This window comes from Thalassophryne amazonica, chromosome 15 (assembly GCF_902500255.1).
Source record: "Thalassophryne amazonica chromosome 15, fThaAma1.1, whole genome shotgun sequence".
NCBI lineage: Eukaryota > Metazoa > Chordata > Actinopteri > Batrachoidiformes > Batrachoididae > Thalassophryne > Thalassophryne amazonica.
Window position 1 is genome coordinate 33,618,109 of NC_047117.1, and position 20,503 is coordinate 33,638,611.

A 20,503-nucleotide genomic window follows, 5' to 3' on the forward strand; every position below is an offset into this window, starting at 1 on the left:
ACTACAGTATATGCATATATAAACATGATTGGAATTAAAAAATAGGAGCATCTTATTTACTATATGTGAAGTGGAATTTAGATGTGATAAGGTGACACTTGTGCTGGGATTTGTAAACAAGTTGTTATTGCACAAGATTTGTGGATATATTAATATTGCACGTGATTTGTGGACATATTATTGCATATGGTTATTTCACAGTGTTATTGTACAGTCTGACAGCAGCAGGGCGGAACGACCTGCAGTATCGTTCCTTCTTGCACTGAGGGTGCCTCAGTCTGTCACTAAAGAAGCTGCTCAGCTCCACTACAGTCCGTTGCAGAGGGTGAGAGGAGTTGTCCATGATGGATTTGAACTTGCTAACACACTCCTCTCAGCCACCTCCTCCAGAGAGTCCAGAGGACAGCCCAGGACAGAGCTGGACCTCCTGACCAGCTTATTCAGTCTCTTTCTCTCCCGCTCTGTGCTGCCCGGGGCCCAACAGACGACAGCATAGAGGAGAGCAGAGGCTACAACAAAATCACAGATGGTCTTAAGCAGAGGCCTGCTCACTCCAAAGGATCTCAGTCTCCTCTTGAGGTGGAGGCGACTCTGGCCTTTCCTGTACAGGACGTCAGTGTTGTGAGTCCAGTCCAGTTTGTTGTTGAGGTGAACACCCAGGTATTTGAAACTGACCACAGTCTTTATGTCCTCCCCCTGGATGTTCACCCGTGGGTGAGCTGGTGGTTTCCTCCTGAAGTCGATCACCATCTCCTTCGTCTTACTGGTGTTGAGACACAAGTGTGAGAAGAAGTGGAGAAATCAAAGAACATGACTCTCACAGTGATCCCGCCGGTCTCCAGGTGGGTGAGCCTGTAGTTGTTGGGCCTGTAGGTGAACTCCAGCGGGTCCAGGATGTCACTCACCATGGTGCGGAAGTGAGACAGGATGAGCCGCTCCATGGTCTTCATGAGGTGGGAGGTCAGGGCAACTGGTCTGTAGTGGGCCGCTTCCTTGGTGTGCAGTGTTTTGGGAACCGGGACCACAGAGGAGGTCTTCCACAGGGTGGGGACCACCCCCAGGCTGAAACTCTTGTTAAAGATGTGGCTGAGGACCTCACAGAGCTCATCTGCACAGGTCCTCAGCAGCCTCAGGGAGATTCCATCAGGTCCTGCTGCTTTCCTCTGCTTCAGCCGCAGGAGCTGGCCTCTCACCTCAGTCGGAGTCACAGTAAGGGGGCGGGAGGGGGGAGCTGAGGTGTGAGCTGAGGTGGGCTGGTACTGAATACAGTCCGGGGAGCGCAGGGACAAAGTCCGGGGTGCAGTGGAGGTGACCCGTGGAAGAAGGTGGGGGGTCAGAGGGACTGGAGGGCTGGCTGCTGGAGACGTGTGGAGAGCCGGGAGCAGGTGGGGGGGAGGGTGCAGGTGTGGAGGAGCCAAAATGGTTAAAGTAACTGTTTAGCTCTTCTGCAAACCGAGAATCTCCATCTGCAGTCCTGCTGGCACCCTGACCAAATCCGGAGGCAGCTTGAGGCCTCTCCACATGTCCCTGATGTTGTTCTGGGCCAGCTGCTCCTCCGTTTTCCTTCCATACTCCTTCTTGGCTGCCCAGATCCTCCACTGGAGTTCCTGTTGGACTCTACACTGCTCCTCTCTGTCTCACGAGTTGAAAGCCCTCTTCTTCTGGTTCATCAGGACCTTCAGCTCGGGGGTCACCCAGGGGTGGTTGTTGGGAAAGCACCGTACCCTCTGGGTGGGCACAGTGCTCTCTACACAGAAGTTCATGTAGTCAGTGACACACTGAGTCAGGCTGTTGATGTCTTCACCGTGAGAGTTTTGAAACATGCTCCAGTCTGTGGTTCTGAAACAGTCCCTCAGCCTCTCAGTGGCCTCTTCAGTCCACAGTTTCACTGACCTTTTTGCACTGGCTCTCTTCTCACCTTGGATGTGTATTGGGGGAGCATGTAGACGAGGTTGTGATCCGAGCGTCTGAGCGGGGGGAGGGGAGCGGAGGTGTAAGCGTCCTCCACATTAGAGTAAAAAAGGTCCAGTATTCTATTGTCCCTGGTTTTACACGTGACGTACTGGGTGAACATGGGGAGGGTGGCAGAGAGGGAGGCATGGTTAAAGTCCCCGGTGATGAGGAGGAGCGCGGGGGGGGGGGGGGGTTGTGTCTGCAGTCGCGTCACTGTACTGTGGATCCGCTCACAGGCAGCGGTGGCATCTGCAGAGGGAGGAATATACGCACAGAGCGCAATCACACTTCCAAACTCCCATGGGAGATAGTACGGCCTCATGCTCACCACGGGTAGCTCCACGTCCAAGGAGCAGATCTGATCCTTCATGTGAACGTGAGCTTACACCATCTCTCACACAAATACGACCCCCTCCTCTTTTCTTCCCGCTCTCCGCCAATGAGTACGCACAGATAAGTGTGAAGCCGCCCATGTTAATAACAGAGTCCGGTACATGTTCATCCAACCACGTCTCCGTGAAGCACATGAGCCTGCAGTCTTTATACAGCCTCTGGAAACGGGTTAGCGCTGCTAAATTGCCTAATTCTCTGAAACGCCTTTGGAGACGGCTTATGGTAGAGAAATGAACATTCAATACACGAGCAACAGCTCTGGTTGACATTCCTGCTGTCAGCATGCCAATTGCATGCTCCCTCAAATCTTGCGACATCTGTGGCATTGTGCTGTGTGATAAAACTGCACCTTTCAGAGTGGCCTTTTATTGTGGGCAGTCTAAGGCACACCTGTGCACTAATCATGGTGTCTAATCAGCATCTTGGTATGGCACACCTGTGAGGTGGGATGGATTATCTCAGCAAAGGAGAAGTGCTCACTATCACAGATTTAGACTGGTTTGTGAACAATATTTGAGGGAAATAGTGATATTGTGTATGTGGAAAAAGTTTTAGATCTTTGAGTTCATCTCATACAAAATGAGAGCAAAACCAAAAGTGTTACATTTATATTTTTGTTGAGTGTACATATTTGTTGGCTCACAGCACATCGTTGAATCAACCACCAGAACCTGTGCATGAGAGATGCCCTCCATCCTGGTGCCACTGACTGAATTGTCCCCCCTAAAAATTGGTCCGCCCTGGCTTCATTCCGCATGCATCATTTGGGACGATAGCAGCATGTCTGAGACTGACTCTCTACACCCATAGTGATCAAAGGAAATAATGTGATTATTAACCATCAGGTGACAAAGTAAAGCCTCTTTAATCATTCTAAAGTCAGTTTTAAGCAGAAATGAGGTGATAATCAATCAATGGCTTAGGCGCATTAGGACATCGGAGTCTGATATGCTGCTGTGGCGCTCTGATCGCTTCCCCCATCTTTTATTATAAAATAATGCTGAATTTATGTTGAAATGATTGTTGTACAAAAGCTTCAGATAACTGTCTCTGAGACAGATGATGACTGGAGTGCAATTTTAAGGTGATAATTGATGAATCGCTGGTGACAATCAGAAATGACGCTGCTGAGGTCTGAAATGACATGTGCAGTGAAGGTAGGGAGGCCCGATTTTTAGGGGTGACCTTTTGGTTGGCGACACTGGCATTAGCATTATCCTTAAACAACAGTTCATGTATGCAGGTTCCTGTAGTTCCTCTTATCCTCATTGATTTCCAATGATGACAAATGTGGAAGAGTAAGAAAAAGGCCTATTGATGGAGAATCCTTGACAAAGAAGCTGTTGGAGCTCAAACTGCAATGATGTCAAGTGTGGCATAGACTGTTGATACTTTGAGATGATCCCACCCCTTCTGATGACATCAGAGCCAATAAGCATTGACCATTGTCCTTGACATGGGGTGAATGTGAGGCCTTATTCTAAAGCACTTTGAGCACTTTGAGTCTGATGCAGATGTAAAAGCGCTATATAAATCCAGTCAATTTACCATTTACTATTTTTAAGCCTTGGCTTTCCAGAACCATAGGTCTTTCTGACCCTGTCCACTCCAGGCCACACCCACTTTGTTGACGGCAAGGGCAGGGAGCAAAGGCAACAGGCACTCTGGTACAAGTAGTGTGTTTGTACTGGCCTGAAATGATTTTTCCCATGATGTCCTCAGCTTACTGGAAATGGTCATGTGGAGCTCTTCCTTAAAATTATAAAACCTTAGCACCAAGATAGGTGCAGTAGTCACAGTGGAATGGAGAGGTGAGTGGAGCCATTCATTATAAGATGGGGTCCCAAAGGAACAAATGAGATGCTTCTTTGTACATCGACAGTGGGTAAAATACCATGCATCTGGAGAGTAATCACAGCGCTTTAGTTTTTCCACATTTTATGTTACATCCTTAGTCCAAAAAAGAGTAAACATCCCACAATTATATCGATTTTTTTAAAGTTTTTGCCAATTTATTATAAATAATAAAAATAAAAAGAAATCACTCATCCATAAGTATTCACACCCTTTGCTCAGTACTTTGTTGATGCATCTTTGACAGCAATTACAACCTCAAGTCAATGATGAATCTCATTGATGCCACAAACTTGACACACCTATCTTTAGGCGGTTTTGTCCATTCCTCTTTGTAGCAACTCTCAAGCTCCATCAGGTTAACATCTGATGAACCAGATTGGCTGATTGTAGCTGAACTTTCAGGTCTTTTTTTAATAAAACCCTCCTCTATGCCACTTCATCATGAAGCTGTATAAGTGGGGATACAAAATGCATAACATGCACTATTCACAATTTCTCCAATTACAGCCACAGAAGCCTGTAACTTCTTCTGGGTTGTCTGGGTGTCTTAGTGGCTTTCCTTACTCTTCTCCTTCTTGCACAGTCACTCAGTTTTTGAGAACTGTCTACTCCACACAGATTCACCATAGAGTGCCATACTGTTTGTATTTCTTCAAAACTGATGTAAATAAGGTTCAAGACATTCAATGACTTGGAAAAGTTCATGTATCCATCCCCTGACTTGTCTGAAGAAAACTGGCAATTAAACTGATTATTTACAGGTATTATACCAAAGGGGCTGATTACTTATGCAACCCATCACCTTGGCTTTTATATTTTTAATTAATTTACATTAAGTTGAACAGATTTACTTTCAGTTTGAGTCTAAGGATGATAATTTTATAAATTTTTATACTGAGAAGCCTGATCTACTTTTTGTATTTGAAATGCCAGAAACAAATGAAATGCATGAAATACCAAGGGGCTGAATACTTTTGCAAGGCACTGTATATAAATAAACTGAATTGAATTGAACCACTGAGGTTGCAGTCCTTCTGGCCTGTCAGTAGCCATCCACTGATTCTGGAGACTTGTCTGCCAACGAGACATGAAAAACTATTTTTTGAACATTCCATTTCTAAATGATGTGTGTAGTACATTATTTTTTGTCCTGAGTGAATAGATAACCCCTAAAACATATAAAAATAGAACCAATAGACCAATTCAGCCACCTGAACCAGGCATACACTGCCTTCAATCTGCCCTAGAGGCACTCTATGCTGCCCAGCAGGCAGGCCCAAGTAGTCCCATTGCATACCAACCCCTCCACACCCCTACAGCCAACCTGAGAACCACCACTGCTCCCCAGCCCTACTAGAGACCACAGGGTAACAGCGCCACCCCCACTCAGCTCCCCGCCATGTACCAATCCCCATATTGCAGGCTCCTATCCAGGGAGATTCCTCAGTGCGCCCGAGGCCCACAGCTACAGCACTGCCAAATGGCACCAGGGCACTCTCCAGCCATCCCCCTCACACACTGTGAGTTCCACTCCCCACCCCCACCTGGGCTGCCATTTCCTTGAATTCTCCTGTAATCCTATGAGCTCATGGTTGAGCATCAGTGACGTCCTTGCCAAAACTCCTTGCACACTAAAAATGTGAAGGGATCCTTTCAGAGTAGTTATCCCTCTGTATGACTGATAACTTTAATCAAGCCAGTAACTTAATGCTTTGATGAACCTTAGAGCACAGAGCAATTACTATCTGCTGAGGTGGCTTGTTTTATAACTGAGGTGAGAACAGCAATTCCAGTCACCCGACTACCAGCCATCAATCAGCAGAGGTGAAATGTTTCAACTTCCCCTGTGAAACTGTATGATGACAGTTAAATGAAGGCCAAGATGATGGCTGCTGTGTGTAATTGAATTTGTCCTTCAGACTTTTCCACTAGTGAGTGATGCCCAAAGGAAGTATTCAGTTCAAATTTTCATGTCAGACTGATAAACGAAGAATGAGCTCAAAATTTTAAGTTTTACTCTGAGGCTTTTATATCTTTCAGTCATTTTCTTTTTTGTCATAACAGACACTGTGAACATTGATTCATTACAAAAAAAACACTCGAAGTCCTCACAGATGTCCATTAAAAGGTAAGTGAACTGAGCTTTTTCATCTGACATGGATGTACAAAAGTACCTTACAGTGATGCCTCACATTCATTCTTTCACACTTGCACGATGCGCTCAAATGCACAGGGGAACACCGTCGGGATTAAGGGCCTGTCGCAAGGGTGCTTTAATGATTTTTTCCCATTTTCCTGAATTGAACTTCACAACCCTGCTTCCCTAGCCTTGAGAACACCACTTCACTTTTTTGTTTGTTTATTTATTTTACAATGAAATAATTTGTAAAATTACTGCTTTAATAGAAATCTGGATATGATACTGGGCCAGAATGAGACACTTCACATCTCAGAAATATGGCAATTAATGATTAAATAGCCGGTGTTTTTAAGACATAAAATGAATAGGCATGACCTCGGTTGGGAGTGAAGCTTTGCTGCAGCAATTAAGTTTAGTAGTATTTTGTACTATTTACCAGACGAAGCAGTTTGTCTTAATTTTCAGAAATTCACAAAATGCTATAGCTTTTTATTCTGTGAGGGGGTGGGGAACCACGCTCAAAGACCTTATCATGTTGCTTGATTTTAACTTACACACCTTATCCTGTTAAATCACATTTTCATAATTTAGTCACAATCCTTATGAATAAATTGATTGCAATTCAGCTTACCTCTTTGACTAGCTAAAAATCTTGCAGTAAAAACAAAACAAACTGTGAAAGAAAAACTTATTGTATTTCAACAAATTAAAATTTTCATTGTTCAATACTCCTATTAGACATTACAATGATGAAGTAAGCTGCTAATGTTTCTGTGATATCAGTAGTTTTAGCATTTTTGCACATTTTATATAAATGCTGAAGTTAATATACATATAAGTGAAATGATTTGACATTTGTATGACTTAAATATATGACATTTGTGTGACTTCATTATGAATTTAGTCATACCAATCAATCAAATATTTATTTATTCATATATGTATTAAATCATCCAATGAGACTTCTTGGTTGTTGAGATATTTAAAAAAAGGTATTTTTCAGACCATGCTTTCCTTGATTTTTGACAAAACTACTTCAAAAATCTACTCCATGCACATTTACCATAGAGTGCTATACTGTTTGTATTTCTTTGTAATTGATGTAAATAGAGTTCAAGACATATTCAGTCACAGCCTCACCATCCGAGATCCTAAACCACATCTACCACAAAAGACTCCGGGCTGTCATTGATGTAAAAGGAGGCAATGCACAGTACTAAGAACGGGGGTATGTATAGTTTTGATCAGGGTCATTTGGGCAGTTTCTGTTGTCATTATGATATATATATATATATATATATATATATATATAAAGTGATTTTATTTGTAGAAACTGTGGTTTAAAGGTCAAGGTCACAGAAAGAAGAGAGCAAGTAGCTCAGTGGGAACAATATACACACAATATATGTAGAGCTGTGTCCTTGAACAATGCATTTCACCTACACTGTCTTAGACTAGCAACCTGTCCAGAGTGTACCACACATCATGTCCAATTCAATTTATTTAATCTATATAGCGTCAAATCAACACCAAAGCTGCCTCAGGGCACTTCACACAGGCAAGGTCTAACCATACCAACCCCTAGAGCAAGTACACAGGCAACATTGTTGAGGAACAACTCCCTCTGATGATACTAGTCAAATTGCACATGAAGTACACATGAAGCAGGAATCGGATGCAAAACGTGTAAATTCGTAGCTCCTTCCAACGCCTTGTACACCTGTTGCTACAAATATTTGTGCACACCAGTGGCTGAAAGACAGAGTGTGCGCTGTAAGTCCATTGAACCCTCTTACGGTAGGTGTCGGCCAAATTCCAGATGACACATATGAACATCTAACACTACTCATTTGGCACTAAGAAAATGTGTGGCCATTTGCGCTACCATCATGAACACAGTCAGCAGACAATCACTGTCAAGCTGGATGTGAAATTTGTCTAAGAGGCCCACGACTGAAGTCGCAAAAAGCCAAACACATGTGGTGCATGTGTCTTGCACGTGTGTGCATGTCATGCCCCCATCTGGCGTGCCAGAGTTGGGGGGGGGGGGGGGGGCGCACTTGCATAAAATGCTTATATGTATGTACAGATCTGATCACATGGGGGCTGGAAAGTGAGGTCTGATCACATGGGGAGGGGCCTGTCAAGTGATTGCTTTAAAATGCTACATTTCCAGTCTCAACAAGGAATTAAAGTATTGTTTTGAAACACAAGGTTCGGTCAGATCGGCACACAGAAATGATCACACAGACTGCATTTTGCTAGAATAAAAAGGCGTATATTTATTCCCCACAAAAGCAGTTACATCAAACACAAGTGGTTGCAGCGCATTTTTCTCTTACCGTGACGCCTTTAAGGTGGAGAGCCAACACCTTCAGCAGAGTGCGCCTGTCAACCGGCTGGGCGTTCGTACGTTAACCCGCAGCAGACTCTGTTGAAGCATGGTTCTACTCCCTCTTTTCTAGTGTGTCCGCGAAGGGAGGGTGAGTGGCCAACTCAACCTCCCTGGCGCACATAATTTCTTTAATCAACAGGCATCTGAAAGTTATTTTCTCTATTACAAAGACATAATAAAAGCAGTTCTTCACTCCCAGTTCAGAATGATCCCAGCATGCTTCACTCCCAGTTCAGAATGATCCCAGCATGCTTCACTCCCAGTCGTTAGTGGCTACAAAAACAAAGTCGTGCTATCAGTGTAATAATAACAAGTACATCCAGCTCTTCGCTCCCAGTTCAGACAGACCCCAGAGTGCTAAAACAAAATTAAATAACAACTCAGGGTTACGTTAAGACAGGTGCAAAACAGCACAATAACATTTATTATACATTCCACTCTTGGTGTTTTGCACCAGTCAATTCATGTAACCACCAACAGATTCAGGTAAGGCTGGGCTCCAGCCTATTCCAACGATTATGTCCTGCCATAGCATTTCCCACATTTCTTCTAGTGATTCACAAACAAAATTTTGAGTAATATAGTCGTGATTATACCTGTTCCAAACAATATACTCATATACAAAACCCGATGTTGTGGGGTCTAATGTAACATTATATTGGTTTACTCCAAAAGGATCATGAATTAACAAAGTTAATTTCATCTCATTCGTTGAAATATTACCCATTCCACCTCTCGCCTTAAACGTATAACATAGATACATGTCATCACACATATTGCTATAATTAATATTATCAAAGGTGGCACTAAGGTACTCCTGGCAGTGACAGACATCCCTGAAAAGATATCCCACCAATGATGTGCTGATGCTTGCTGTACTAATTTTGCAACATGTTTTACCCGGTCACTAGCTATCAATGTAGACACCATGAGACTGGAGATGTTGGACGTATGTGACTCTATTAATTGCTGAATTTCCGTAGATTGTTCCAATGCACATTTGAAACGCTCCAGGGAAAGACTCCATGGGGAATGCAATACATCCCATTGTACCGAAGTCAGCCGACTTGATACAGAATAATTAGTCAAACGATACGTCCGGTCTCCCCAATGCCATAAATGCACATTGTTCAGGCAGCCAGTAAACGGAACCGAAGGTACTTGTGAATTGTTTCTCATTGTTGCAACACACAGAGCATGTGGGCCGATCTGCCACAACATTTCTCTTGGTGTTTCCCTAGTCCAGTCACAAAGTACGACCTCTGAGTCGGTTAGACATGGATTGGCATATCCCGTTTGCAGCACACAGGCCATACCTTTATCTGTTTTGTCACACATTTTGGTATCAAAAGTTGTATTAGTTTTTGGTTCTAACCACTCTCCATCCATATGCAAGAACCAATAACCATTAGCCGTTATCACAGGTAACACTTGATATTTACAAACAACCTTTGGTTGTGTCACATTGTACTGGGTCCAATGTCCAGTACAGACTGTTAAATTCTGGATGTAACTTTAACCATATATTCCAAATCTTTCTCCAATCATGATAGTTCCCCGTTGTAACTATACGCTGAAATCTTTCTCTTTGAGCTTCAGCATGAAGAGTTTGTATAGCACATGCTGTCCAATTTCCCATATGAGATAAATTTTGGAAGACATTAAATGTTTCATTCCATAATGCCAATTGCCATTTGAAATTCTTTTGCCACAAATTAGTATTTTGTACTTGTCCTACCAATGCTGTGGGCATCCACTCTCCAACCTGATGAACTACTTGGGACGAGTATTTCCCAGTGTTTGATAACATTGTTCTGGTTACCTCATTATCTACTGTATTCGACACCCCCAGGACAGTTCCTGTTCCTCCTAATAGAGTGTCATACCACGCCCTTCGACGTCTTCTGCAAATTGGAATTTTTGGAAAGGTAACTTGCCAATATACCTTCGTTTTTATTGTGGCCTGTGCCAAATGAGTACAAGTATCAATTAAAGGGGCAACCTGGGTTTGTGTTGCCTTAGCCTCTGTTGGTAGTACCCACAGCATGTACAGGAATGATCTCCTCCCTTTAATTTCAGTACTATTACTGATCATTACTTTACTCCACGGTTTAATAGTCCAGGTGGTTCCATTGACATTACTACACGATTTACTTGTCATATTAAAAACACACATGTTCACTCTAGCATTAAGAGTGACATTACATCCCATAGTAAATACTGGTATATGGTGTCTGGCAAAACAGTTCACACATCGCCATAGTTTGCAATTACTGGTGCAGGTGTAATCATCTTGCGTTCTGTTGTTGGCGGAGTTCTTCCATCCTGTTTGGAACAATGATATCTCTTCAAGTTCGTTTCCTTCCATCATCCCCAGCAGCTGGAGACCATGGCACCACCTACAAGGAGGAGTATGACCCAGCAGCCGACACCTCCAATCCCGGGGCTTCCACTGGTTGCCATAGCGACGCCCGCCTCTTGTGGTCCTCGATTGCCCGATCAGCAACTCCCACCAGGACATCAAGCCTAGACAACACAAGTGTAACTACGGGTAGAATGACAACGATTAGTCTTCTCTTACATAACACTTTGATACAGGCACATTTACCCATTTTTCTTCACCCTGATAGAGTATACTAACAGTTGCATCATTCCCTTGAGCTATAATTTCTGCCGCCTTAGGCGGTCCGTTAGGTTGTTTCACCCAAACTTTGGCACCTGCTTGATCTGAGGAACCAAAACCTTGTGTTCCTCGTGTAGTTATTACTACGGGTTTTGGTATTTCCTGTACCAACCCCATTTCACAAGGTTTAATGATTAATTGAGCAATTTTGTCCCCTTTGTTCAATATCAGGGGTTGTTCTCCAAACAATCTACAAACCACTCCAATCTCACCTTGATAATCTGCATCTATCACTCCGGCTTGAATAGTTAGCCCTTTGAGTGATAGACCACTACGTGGCAGGACATGCCCATATGTCCCTTTTGGACACTGTAAACCTAGCCCTGAACGGTTGTCAATGTCCTTAATTCCGCTTGTGGATCAATTTTCCACATTTTGATGCTTTCTGTAGTATGCTCTATCATTTCTCCTGAAATCATCCTTATCAATGGTGTGGATCCGGACCCTAAAGGTCGATTGTTCAGCTGATCCACAGCAGTAGTCAAGTCCTGTTTCCAATGTCGCATAGTGCGATCTTTTGACAGCTTCCGTAGGGTCTCTTTAAGAAGCCCGTTCATTCGCTCTATTAACCCCGCCGCTTGCGGGTAATAGGGAATATGATAAATCCATTCAACATGATGTTCTTTGGCCCACTCTTTCACTTATTTCCTGTAAAGTGAGTGCCATTATCAGTTTGAATCTGTACTGGCAAACCATAATACTGCTGTATTATTTTCAAACACTTAAGTGTGGCCATTTGATTTGCAAATTTACATGGATGCACTACCAAGACCCCAGAAAATGTATCTACAGCAGTGCATGCATGTCTACATCCCTTAGACATGGGCAGTGGTCCAATAAAATCTAACTGCCAAATTTGACCAGGACTTTTTCCACGATTTAACTGCCCATGCAAATGTTGAGGTACACCCTTCCGGTGGTGTTGACATTGTTCACACTCAGTGATTGCTGTTTTCACATCATCCAATTTTAGATCAATACCTCGATCTCTGGCCCATTTTAGGGTACCTTGAACCCCCCAATGTCCTGCTTTGACATGAGCCCATCTAGCCAATCCTGGGCTGGATTGTCTTAATTCAATCATTACTTTTAATAATTGATCTGCAGCTTTATTATATAAAGCTTCTGAGTCTTGTCCATTAGTGTGTGCATCTACATGCATCACAGTAATAGGAATTGTTTTAGCCTTTTCCCAAATGTCTTCCCACAATTCTCTTCCCCAAACTTCTTTAGAATGTATTTTCCAATTAGTGGCATGCCACATAGGCATCCAGGTAAGTAGTCCTTGGGTCACTGACCATGAATCTGTATAAATATGGAGGCCCTGTGGTCCTCCCTGCATGACCACCATATGCACGGCCTTCAACTCCGCCCACTGACTGCTTTTTCCTTCTCCTAATTCTTCCAGAGACTGACCTAATTGTGGATTAAAAGCTCCTGCTTTCCATCGCCTTTTTCCTGCTTGATATTGACAGGAACCATCAGTGAACCATGCTCGACTTTTCTCATCATCTGACAAATCATCCCACCTTTTTCCTGCTTTAACAGGAGATTCCTCCAATGGTTGAACTTCAAAAGGTTCCTCATCTTCCTCAGGAGCATCAGCTACTTGTTCATGCAGCAATGACACCCCTTTTTCACCTGGTTTTACACGCTCTGACACATACCATTTCCATTTTATCACACTAGCCTCCTGAGCTGTCCCTATTCAGTGAGTGGTGGGATTACTCATCACCCATGAGAGAATAGGTATCTGTGTCCTCATCATTACTTCATGTCCCACCGTTTGTGATTCAGTTTCAATCAACGCCCAATAACATGCTAAAAGCTGTTTTTCAAAAGGTGTATAACGCATACCTGCATCTGGGAGTTTTCTCGACCAGAATCCTAAAGGTTTGCGTACCCTGTTTTGTTTTTGCCATAAGCTCCAATTAGCATAATCATTTAGAGCAGACACTTGAAGTTCTACTGGTCCTGATTGCATTTTTCCTAAGGACACAGCCTGCTGTATGGCTTCCTTTGCCATATCAAATGAGCATTGTTGTTCCTCTCCCCATACAAACTCTTCTTTCTTTCTAGTGCATCGATACAGAGGCTGCAAAATCTGTCCTAAATGTGGAATATGATGTCTCCAAAATCCAAATAAACCAATATATCGTTGTGCATCTGTCTTACTGTGAGGTACTGGAAAGTTAGCTATTTTCTCTTTAGCTTTTTTGTGTGATTTCCCTCTCTCCTTTATTCCAAACTATTCCTAAGAATTTCACTGTTTGAGCTGGTCCCTGGATCTTTGCTGGATTAATTTCCCAGCCAAATGATTTCATATGAGTCACTAATTTCGGTAGATATTCCACTACTTCTGCTTCTGTATCTCCTTGAAGCATAATGTCATCAATGTAATGTGAGATCATCATTCTCATTGGAACCTGGAACTGTTCCAAATGCTCCGCCACCACTCTATGACAAATAGTGGGACTGTGTAAATATCCTTGTGGCAATCTTGTGAATGTATATTGCCGTCCTTCCCACGTAAATGCAAACTGTTCCATCCTATCCTCTGGGATTGGTATGGTAAAGAATGCATTGGCCAAATCTATAACAGCATACCATGTACCACTATGATGTTGCACTCGTTCAATTATACTCACAGCATCAGGTACAGCTGAAGTCAAAGCCGGTGTATGTTTATTTAGACCTCTAAAGTCTACAGTCATTCTCCATGTACCATCCGATTTACGGACTGGCCACAATGGATTATTCCATTTTGTTGTCACTGGTTTCAAAACTCCTGCCTCCAAGTAGTCTTTTATGGTTGCAGTAATTTCTGCTTGTCCTCCAGGAATACGATATTGTTTCTGATTAATCACACATGTAGCCTCTGGAATGGGAAAAGGTTTCATTTTTACTTTTCCCACCAGAATCATTCTTACGTTTGCTATCCCAAATTGAAATTTAACCTGTTCTAAATGCAAAGTCATTCCAGCTAAAATATCCATGCCAATTATCCATTCATTAATTGGAGTCACTATTACAGTGTACACTTTAATTGGCATATTTCCAATTTTAAGCGGTATCGATATATTTTTTCCATACACCAATTGTCCGCCTAATCCAGTTAAGGGAACTATAGGTCCCTTCATTTTCTCTGGATTTCCATGAATCAATGAGGCCTCCGCTCCTGTGTCCACTAAAGCCGAGGTGACTTGAACTGATTTTTTCCAAAATATTTCCAATCACACATGGGGTCTAATATCACTTGTGAACCATTGTTTAATTCTCGGCGGGCCACAAGAGTTTGACCATCATCCTAATCTTCCTCGCAAGGGTCAAAGCTCCAAGAACGCCTTTCTTTATTTTTTCCCCTTCTTTTTGTCTTTCTTTCCTTTCCGGACTGCAGCTATTTGCAGCTGATCATCATCAGAGTCCTCCTCCTCCTCCTCCTGTAGGGGAGGGGCACTAGGTTTCACTCCTTTCTTTTCTCCCTGCACAATTTCTTTCAGCAATGAGGCCAATTCAAACATATCAGGGCGCATCCCTGACACACAAGTCACTTTCAATCCTTTTTGTTTACATTTTTCAGCCAAGAAGGAAGTTGGTACACCGTCTATTTCTTCGGCTTGAATTTCCAATTGCTTCACTTGTTGTTCTAATCTTGTCACCTTTTGTGATTTAGCACATTCTGATGAGCGGACTGTATCTAAAGTTAAAACCCGCTCTTTCCAGGCTTCTGCACAAATCCACATCATTTCATGAATACCTCCCAACGGAGCTTTCTCTTTAACCTCCACCCGTTTTAACATTTCACATAAAACTGGCGGAGTCGCGGTGGGAATCGCTCCAGTCCACGGCCCAGGGCGTCCCCCACGTCGCCGTAGAAGCTGGCCTATTTCCTTAAAAGTGATCCCATCCCACCCCGGGACCACTTCTTCCTGCTGAGATGCCACCTCCGCCTCTCTCTTTCCCAATCTAAAGCAAGACTCCTGCTGAGATGCCACCTCCGCATCTCTCTTTCCCAATCTAAAGCAAGACATTTCTGTGTGTAGTCTGAGCGTAACCGTATCCTGCCGACAACGCCAAAAATGTTTTGAAACACAAGGTTCGGTCAGATCGGCACACAGAAATGATCACACAGACTGCATTTTGCTAGAATAAAAAGGCGTATATTTATTCCCCACAAAAGCAGTTACATCAAACACAAGTGGTTGCAGCGCATTTTTCTCTTACCGTGACGCCTTTAAGGTGGAGAGCCAACACCTTCAGCAGAGTGCGCCTGTCAACCGGCTGGGCGTTTGTATGTTAACCCGCAGCAGACTCTGTTGAAGCATGGTTCTACTCCCTCTTTTCTAGTGTGTCCGCGAAGGGAGGGTGAGTGGCCAACTCAACCTCCCTGGCGCACATAATTTCTTTAATCAACAGGCATCTGAAAGTTATTTTCTCTATTACAAAGACATAATAAAAGCAGTTCTTCACTCCCAGTTCAGAATGATCCCAGCATGCTTCACTCCCAGTCGTTAGTGGCTACAAAAACAAAGTCGTGCTATCAGTGTAATAATAACAAGTACATCCAGCTCTTCGCTCCCAGTTCAGACTGACCCCAGAGTGCTAAAACAAAATTAAATAACAACTCAGGGTTACGTTAAGACAGGTGCAAAACAGCACAATAACATTTATTATACAAGTATGTTCATACATTTTCCAAAATCAGGAGGCTTTATGTGGATATGTGTTCATCAGACTGTGATGACGAATCTCACTAAATCAAACAGGAAAGACTTTATATTTACTCCGTGTATGAATGAAACAGTCTATTTGAATGAGGACTGCAGGTTTCAGCCAATCAATGGCCAGCATTGATGGACATACTGTATATCAGTGTATGAGTAAATAACAAGAAACGTGTGTCAACAATTACATAACTTACCTACAACTTATGTCCGGCTTGCCCAGGACATATGAGTCATACTCTGGCAATCAGATCAATCAAATCAGATTTCAAAGTGTCCTCTGCATCATTCGCAGCATGACACGAACAATAATGATGTAGTTCTGGAGAGACGGAAGTTAACTTGAGGTGCCTACCTGCAGAGCTGGAATAAGTGGAAAAAGAAAATGGTCAAAAATAATGGAGGACAATAATAAACGAGGAAACGACAACGAGGAAATAAAGTGCCTATTAGTTATCTGATTCGTCAGTGCAGGCTGTGCTTCACATAAGCATTTCAGACAGAAACAGGCACAGTTCGCTGTCTCTATGTTTTTCCTGGGCATAGCTATTACTATATCAGTCAATATGGATAAGACCATGTCAGTGTGGGCACACATATCAGATCAGACCTGTTTTTTGATGCCTTTCCTTATTTTCTTACATTTTATTTTCAAAAGTGAACAAAAACAAGTTGCATTTCTATTCATAAATGCAATTTAACAAAGGTAAAAGGAACAAACTCAACATATGTGTTGTTTATATTACTTGCAATTGGGATGAAATGCTATAGTTAGAAGTCCAGATCGCACTGGATCGGTCAGGTGATGGACTCAAATGATGGAAGCAATGACGAGAACAGGTGTGAACGAAAGGGGCAACAAAAGAGTGGGAAAGTTGATGAATGCTCAAAGAACAGCTATTTAGAACATTCCACAGGTGAACAGGGTAACGGGTGAGTGTCATGATTGGGTATAAAAGGAGCATACCCAAAAGGCTCAGCTATTCACAAGCAAAGATGGGGTGAGGATCACCACTTTGTGAACAACTGCATGAAAAAATATTCCAACAGTTTAAGAACAATGTTTCCCAATTTTCAATTGCAAGGAATTTAGGGATTCCATAATCTACAGTCCATAATGTAAGCAGAGGATTCAGAGAATCTGGAGAACTTTCTACACGTAAGCAGAAAAGACGAAAACCAACAGTGATTGTCGTGACCTTTGATCCCTCAGGCAGCACTGCATTAAAAACTGACATCATCATGTAAAGGAGCTTCCCACGTGGGCTCAGGAGCACTTCAGAAAAACATTGTTATTTAACACAGTTTGTCGTTACATCTACAAGTGCAAGTTAAAACTCTACCATGCAAAGCGAAAGCCATACATCAAAAACATCCAGAAACGCTGCCACCTTCTCTGGGCCCGAGCTCATTTGAAATGGACAGATGCAAAGTGGAAAAGTGTGCTGTGGTCTGATGAGTCCATATTTCAAATTGTTTTTGGAAATCATGGACGTTGTGTTCTCTGTACAAAAGAGGAAAAAGACCTTCCAGATTGTTACCAGCGCAAAGTTCAAAGGCCAGCATCTGTGAAGGTATGGGGGTGTGTTAGTGCCCATGGCATGGGCAACTTGCACATCTGTGATGGCACCATCAATGCTGAAAGGTACATTGAGGTTTTGGAGCAACACATGCTGTCATACAAGCAACATCTTTTTCAAAGATGTTGTGACTTACACAAAACCTACGTGACAGTCATCACTTACACCAAAAAATGCATAGCATGTTCAGGGACGTCCCTGATAATTTCAGCAAGACAATGCCAATATGCACGTGTTACAACAGCGTGGCTTTGTAGTAAAATAGTGTGGGTACTAGACTCGCGTGCCTGCAGTCCAGACCTGTCACCCATTGAAAATGTGTGGCACATTATGAAGCGCAAAATACGACAACGGAGACCCCGGACTGTTGAACAACTGAAGTCGTACATCAAGCAAGAATGGGAAAGAATTCCACCAACAAAACTTTAACAGATGGAGGAATAGGCTATAATTTTACGTAATTGTGTTTGGTTGAGGCCGCCTCAGCCACCCACTAATATGGATAGAAGGGCTAGGGTTATTAGTAAGGTATTGTTAATTTGTGGAATTTGAAGAAGAAGAATTAGTGGGGCAAGTTTTTGTCATGTAGAAAGGATTAATCCTGTAGTTAGGTTTAAGCCTTGGAGGACTTCTGGGAGTCAAGCATGAAGGGGTGCTAGTCCTATTTTTAAGGAGAGAGCTAGAACTATAATAGAGTTAAATAATGGGTGATTTATTTCGTTAATATATCATTGGCCTGTCAGTCAGGCGTTTGATGTGCTGGAAAATAGTAATAGGGCAGAGGCAAGTGCTTGAACTAAGAAATATTTAATGGATGCTTCAGTTGCGCGGGGATGGTGTTGTTGAATTATAAGTGGGATAATGGCTAGTGTACTTAGTTCTAAACCCATTCAGGCAAGTAATCAGTGGGAACTAGCAAAGGTAATAGTAGTACCTAGGCCTAAATTTAGTAGGAAAAGGAATAGGACTGTAGGATTCATTAGTAAAAGAAGGAATGGCCAACATTTTTGGGGTATGAGCCCAAAAGCTTAATTTAGCTTATTTTACTAGAAAGTGGTGTAGAGGGAGCACGGGGAGTTTTGATCTCCCAGGGATAGGTTCAAGACCTTTTTTTCTAGGAGCTAGAAAGATTAGTGCTTTCATGTTTGTTTGTGTTTGTGTTTAGTATCATGCATGGAATGAAAGGTTTTCTGCAAGATTCTTCTCCTTGATCCCCTTTGCCTCACCTTGGAGTAATAATTATTTCTTCACAATTAATTATTTCAACCGACTCACTTCTCACTTTGGCCCTGTCTCCTCAGGCTCCTGGATCTGGTGAAATGAAACCCATTTTTGATCATTATTTTGCCTTCTCTTTGGTTGCTTTCACTGCACAGCTCCCTTCTCATTTCCTTCTGCAAACAAATTAATGGGGTTCTTCATCAAGCTGGTGAAAAGTTCCTCACATTAACAATTTATGACACTTAGAGTTAAGCATATTATCACAACCCAGTGGTTGTTTACATAAAAAAAAACAAAAAAAAAAACAGGGTGCATAATTTTAAAGGTGTGATGTTTTGCCCAGGTTTGCAAAAAATATTTAATTTGAATTTTGCAAAGTCATCTTTCTGTGCTGTTGTGATAAAGAATGACATTTTTCCCTACAGCGCTGTTTAGCAGAACCCTGTTGGAAATCTAAAAAGGCACCGTGACTATTAATTTTGCTGCTGCTCTTGCAAAAAAACTAAGCAAAAAAAACATCAGTGTTTTTGAGACAATAGTGAGGAAAATCTTTAAATTAGATTTTGTTTCTTTTCTCAGTGATACAGTTACATTTTTATCTCTATAAAGGTTTTACTTCACAGATTTTGGCTCATACATAACTTTTACCTCATTTTTTCATTGCCAGGCAGGAGAAAAGTTAAAACTTGTTTCTCTTTACTTTTTGTTATTATGAAGACACCTTTGTGCTCTTTTCTCTCCCACTCATTCTGTCACTCTGGCTATTAATTAAAAATCTGTCACCTCAATTGTGAGGTGCAGGCTTTCAGAAAGATGGTATTTCCTAAGTCATAATTGTCAAATTGTCAAACAGTATCTCAAAATTGACAGCCAAAATGTTAAATATTAAATTGTTTACTCATGTTTATTTATTCAACTTCTTTTTTTCCCATCAGTGTCTTGTAAACTCCACCACTTCACTCTTTTATGAACCGGGTTTTGCTGTTTTCAAGCAGTGTGCAAATGTTTTCTGATGCCACTTAATGACTCAAACTATCATTCAAACATATTCATGAAAGCAGCACATTAAACAGTTTTTTTTTTTCTTTTTTCTGTTCTGTATCTTATAAGAGAAGTAAATCAAACAGAGATCCATTGGTGCCGGGGTACCTCCCTGGATTCAGCAGTGCTAAGTGGGTCACACTCTACTTACCACTCCCCCTTGACAAGATACCAGTCCAACTCAGGTTACTTCCCCAGCCAAATGGAATCACATCAGTCTCCTGTGCCATTTGTGGTTGCGAATGCTCAGGTTGTACATTTACAGTTGGAAGGACTGAGACAATGCAGATGAAGTGTCTTGTTCAATGACACCTTGTAGCATGATCAGGAATCAAACCCAGGTTTATACAGTGAGGAAAATAAGTATTTGAACACCATGCAAGTTTGCAAGTTCTCCCACTTAGAAATCATGGAGCAGTCTGAAATTTTCATCTTAGGTGCATGCCCACTGTGAGAGACATAATCTTAAAAAAAAATGTCCAGAAATCACAATGTATGATTTTTTAATAATTTATT

The 20,503-nt window shown here is 42.3% G+C and overlaps 1 pseudogene; it reads right to left on the bottom strand.

Moving 5' to 3' along the window:
- Positions 1–18,150: 18,150 nt before the first annotated feature.
- Positions 18,151–18,866, bottom strand: LOC117526574 (annotated as a pseudogene).
- Positions 18,867–20,503: the final 1,637 nt, after the last annotated feature.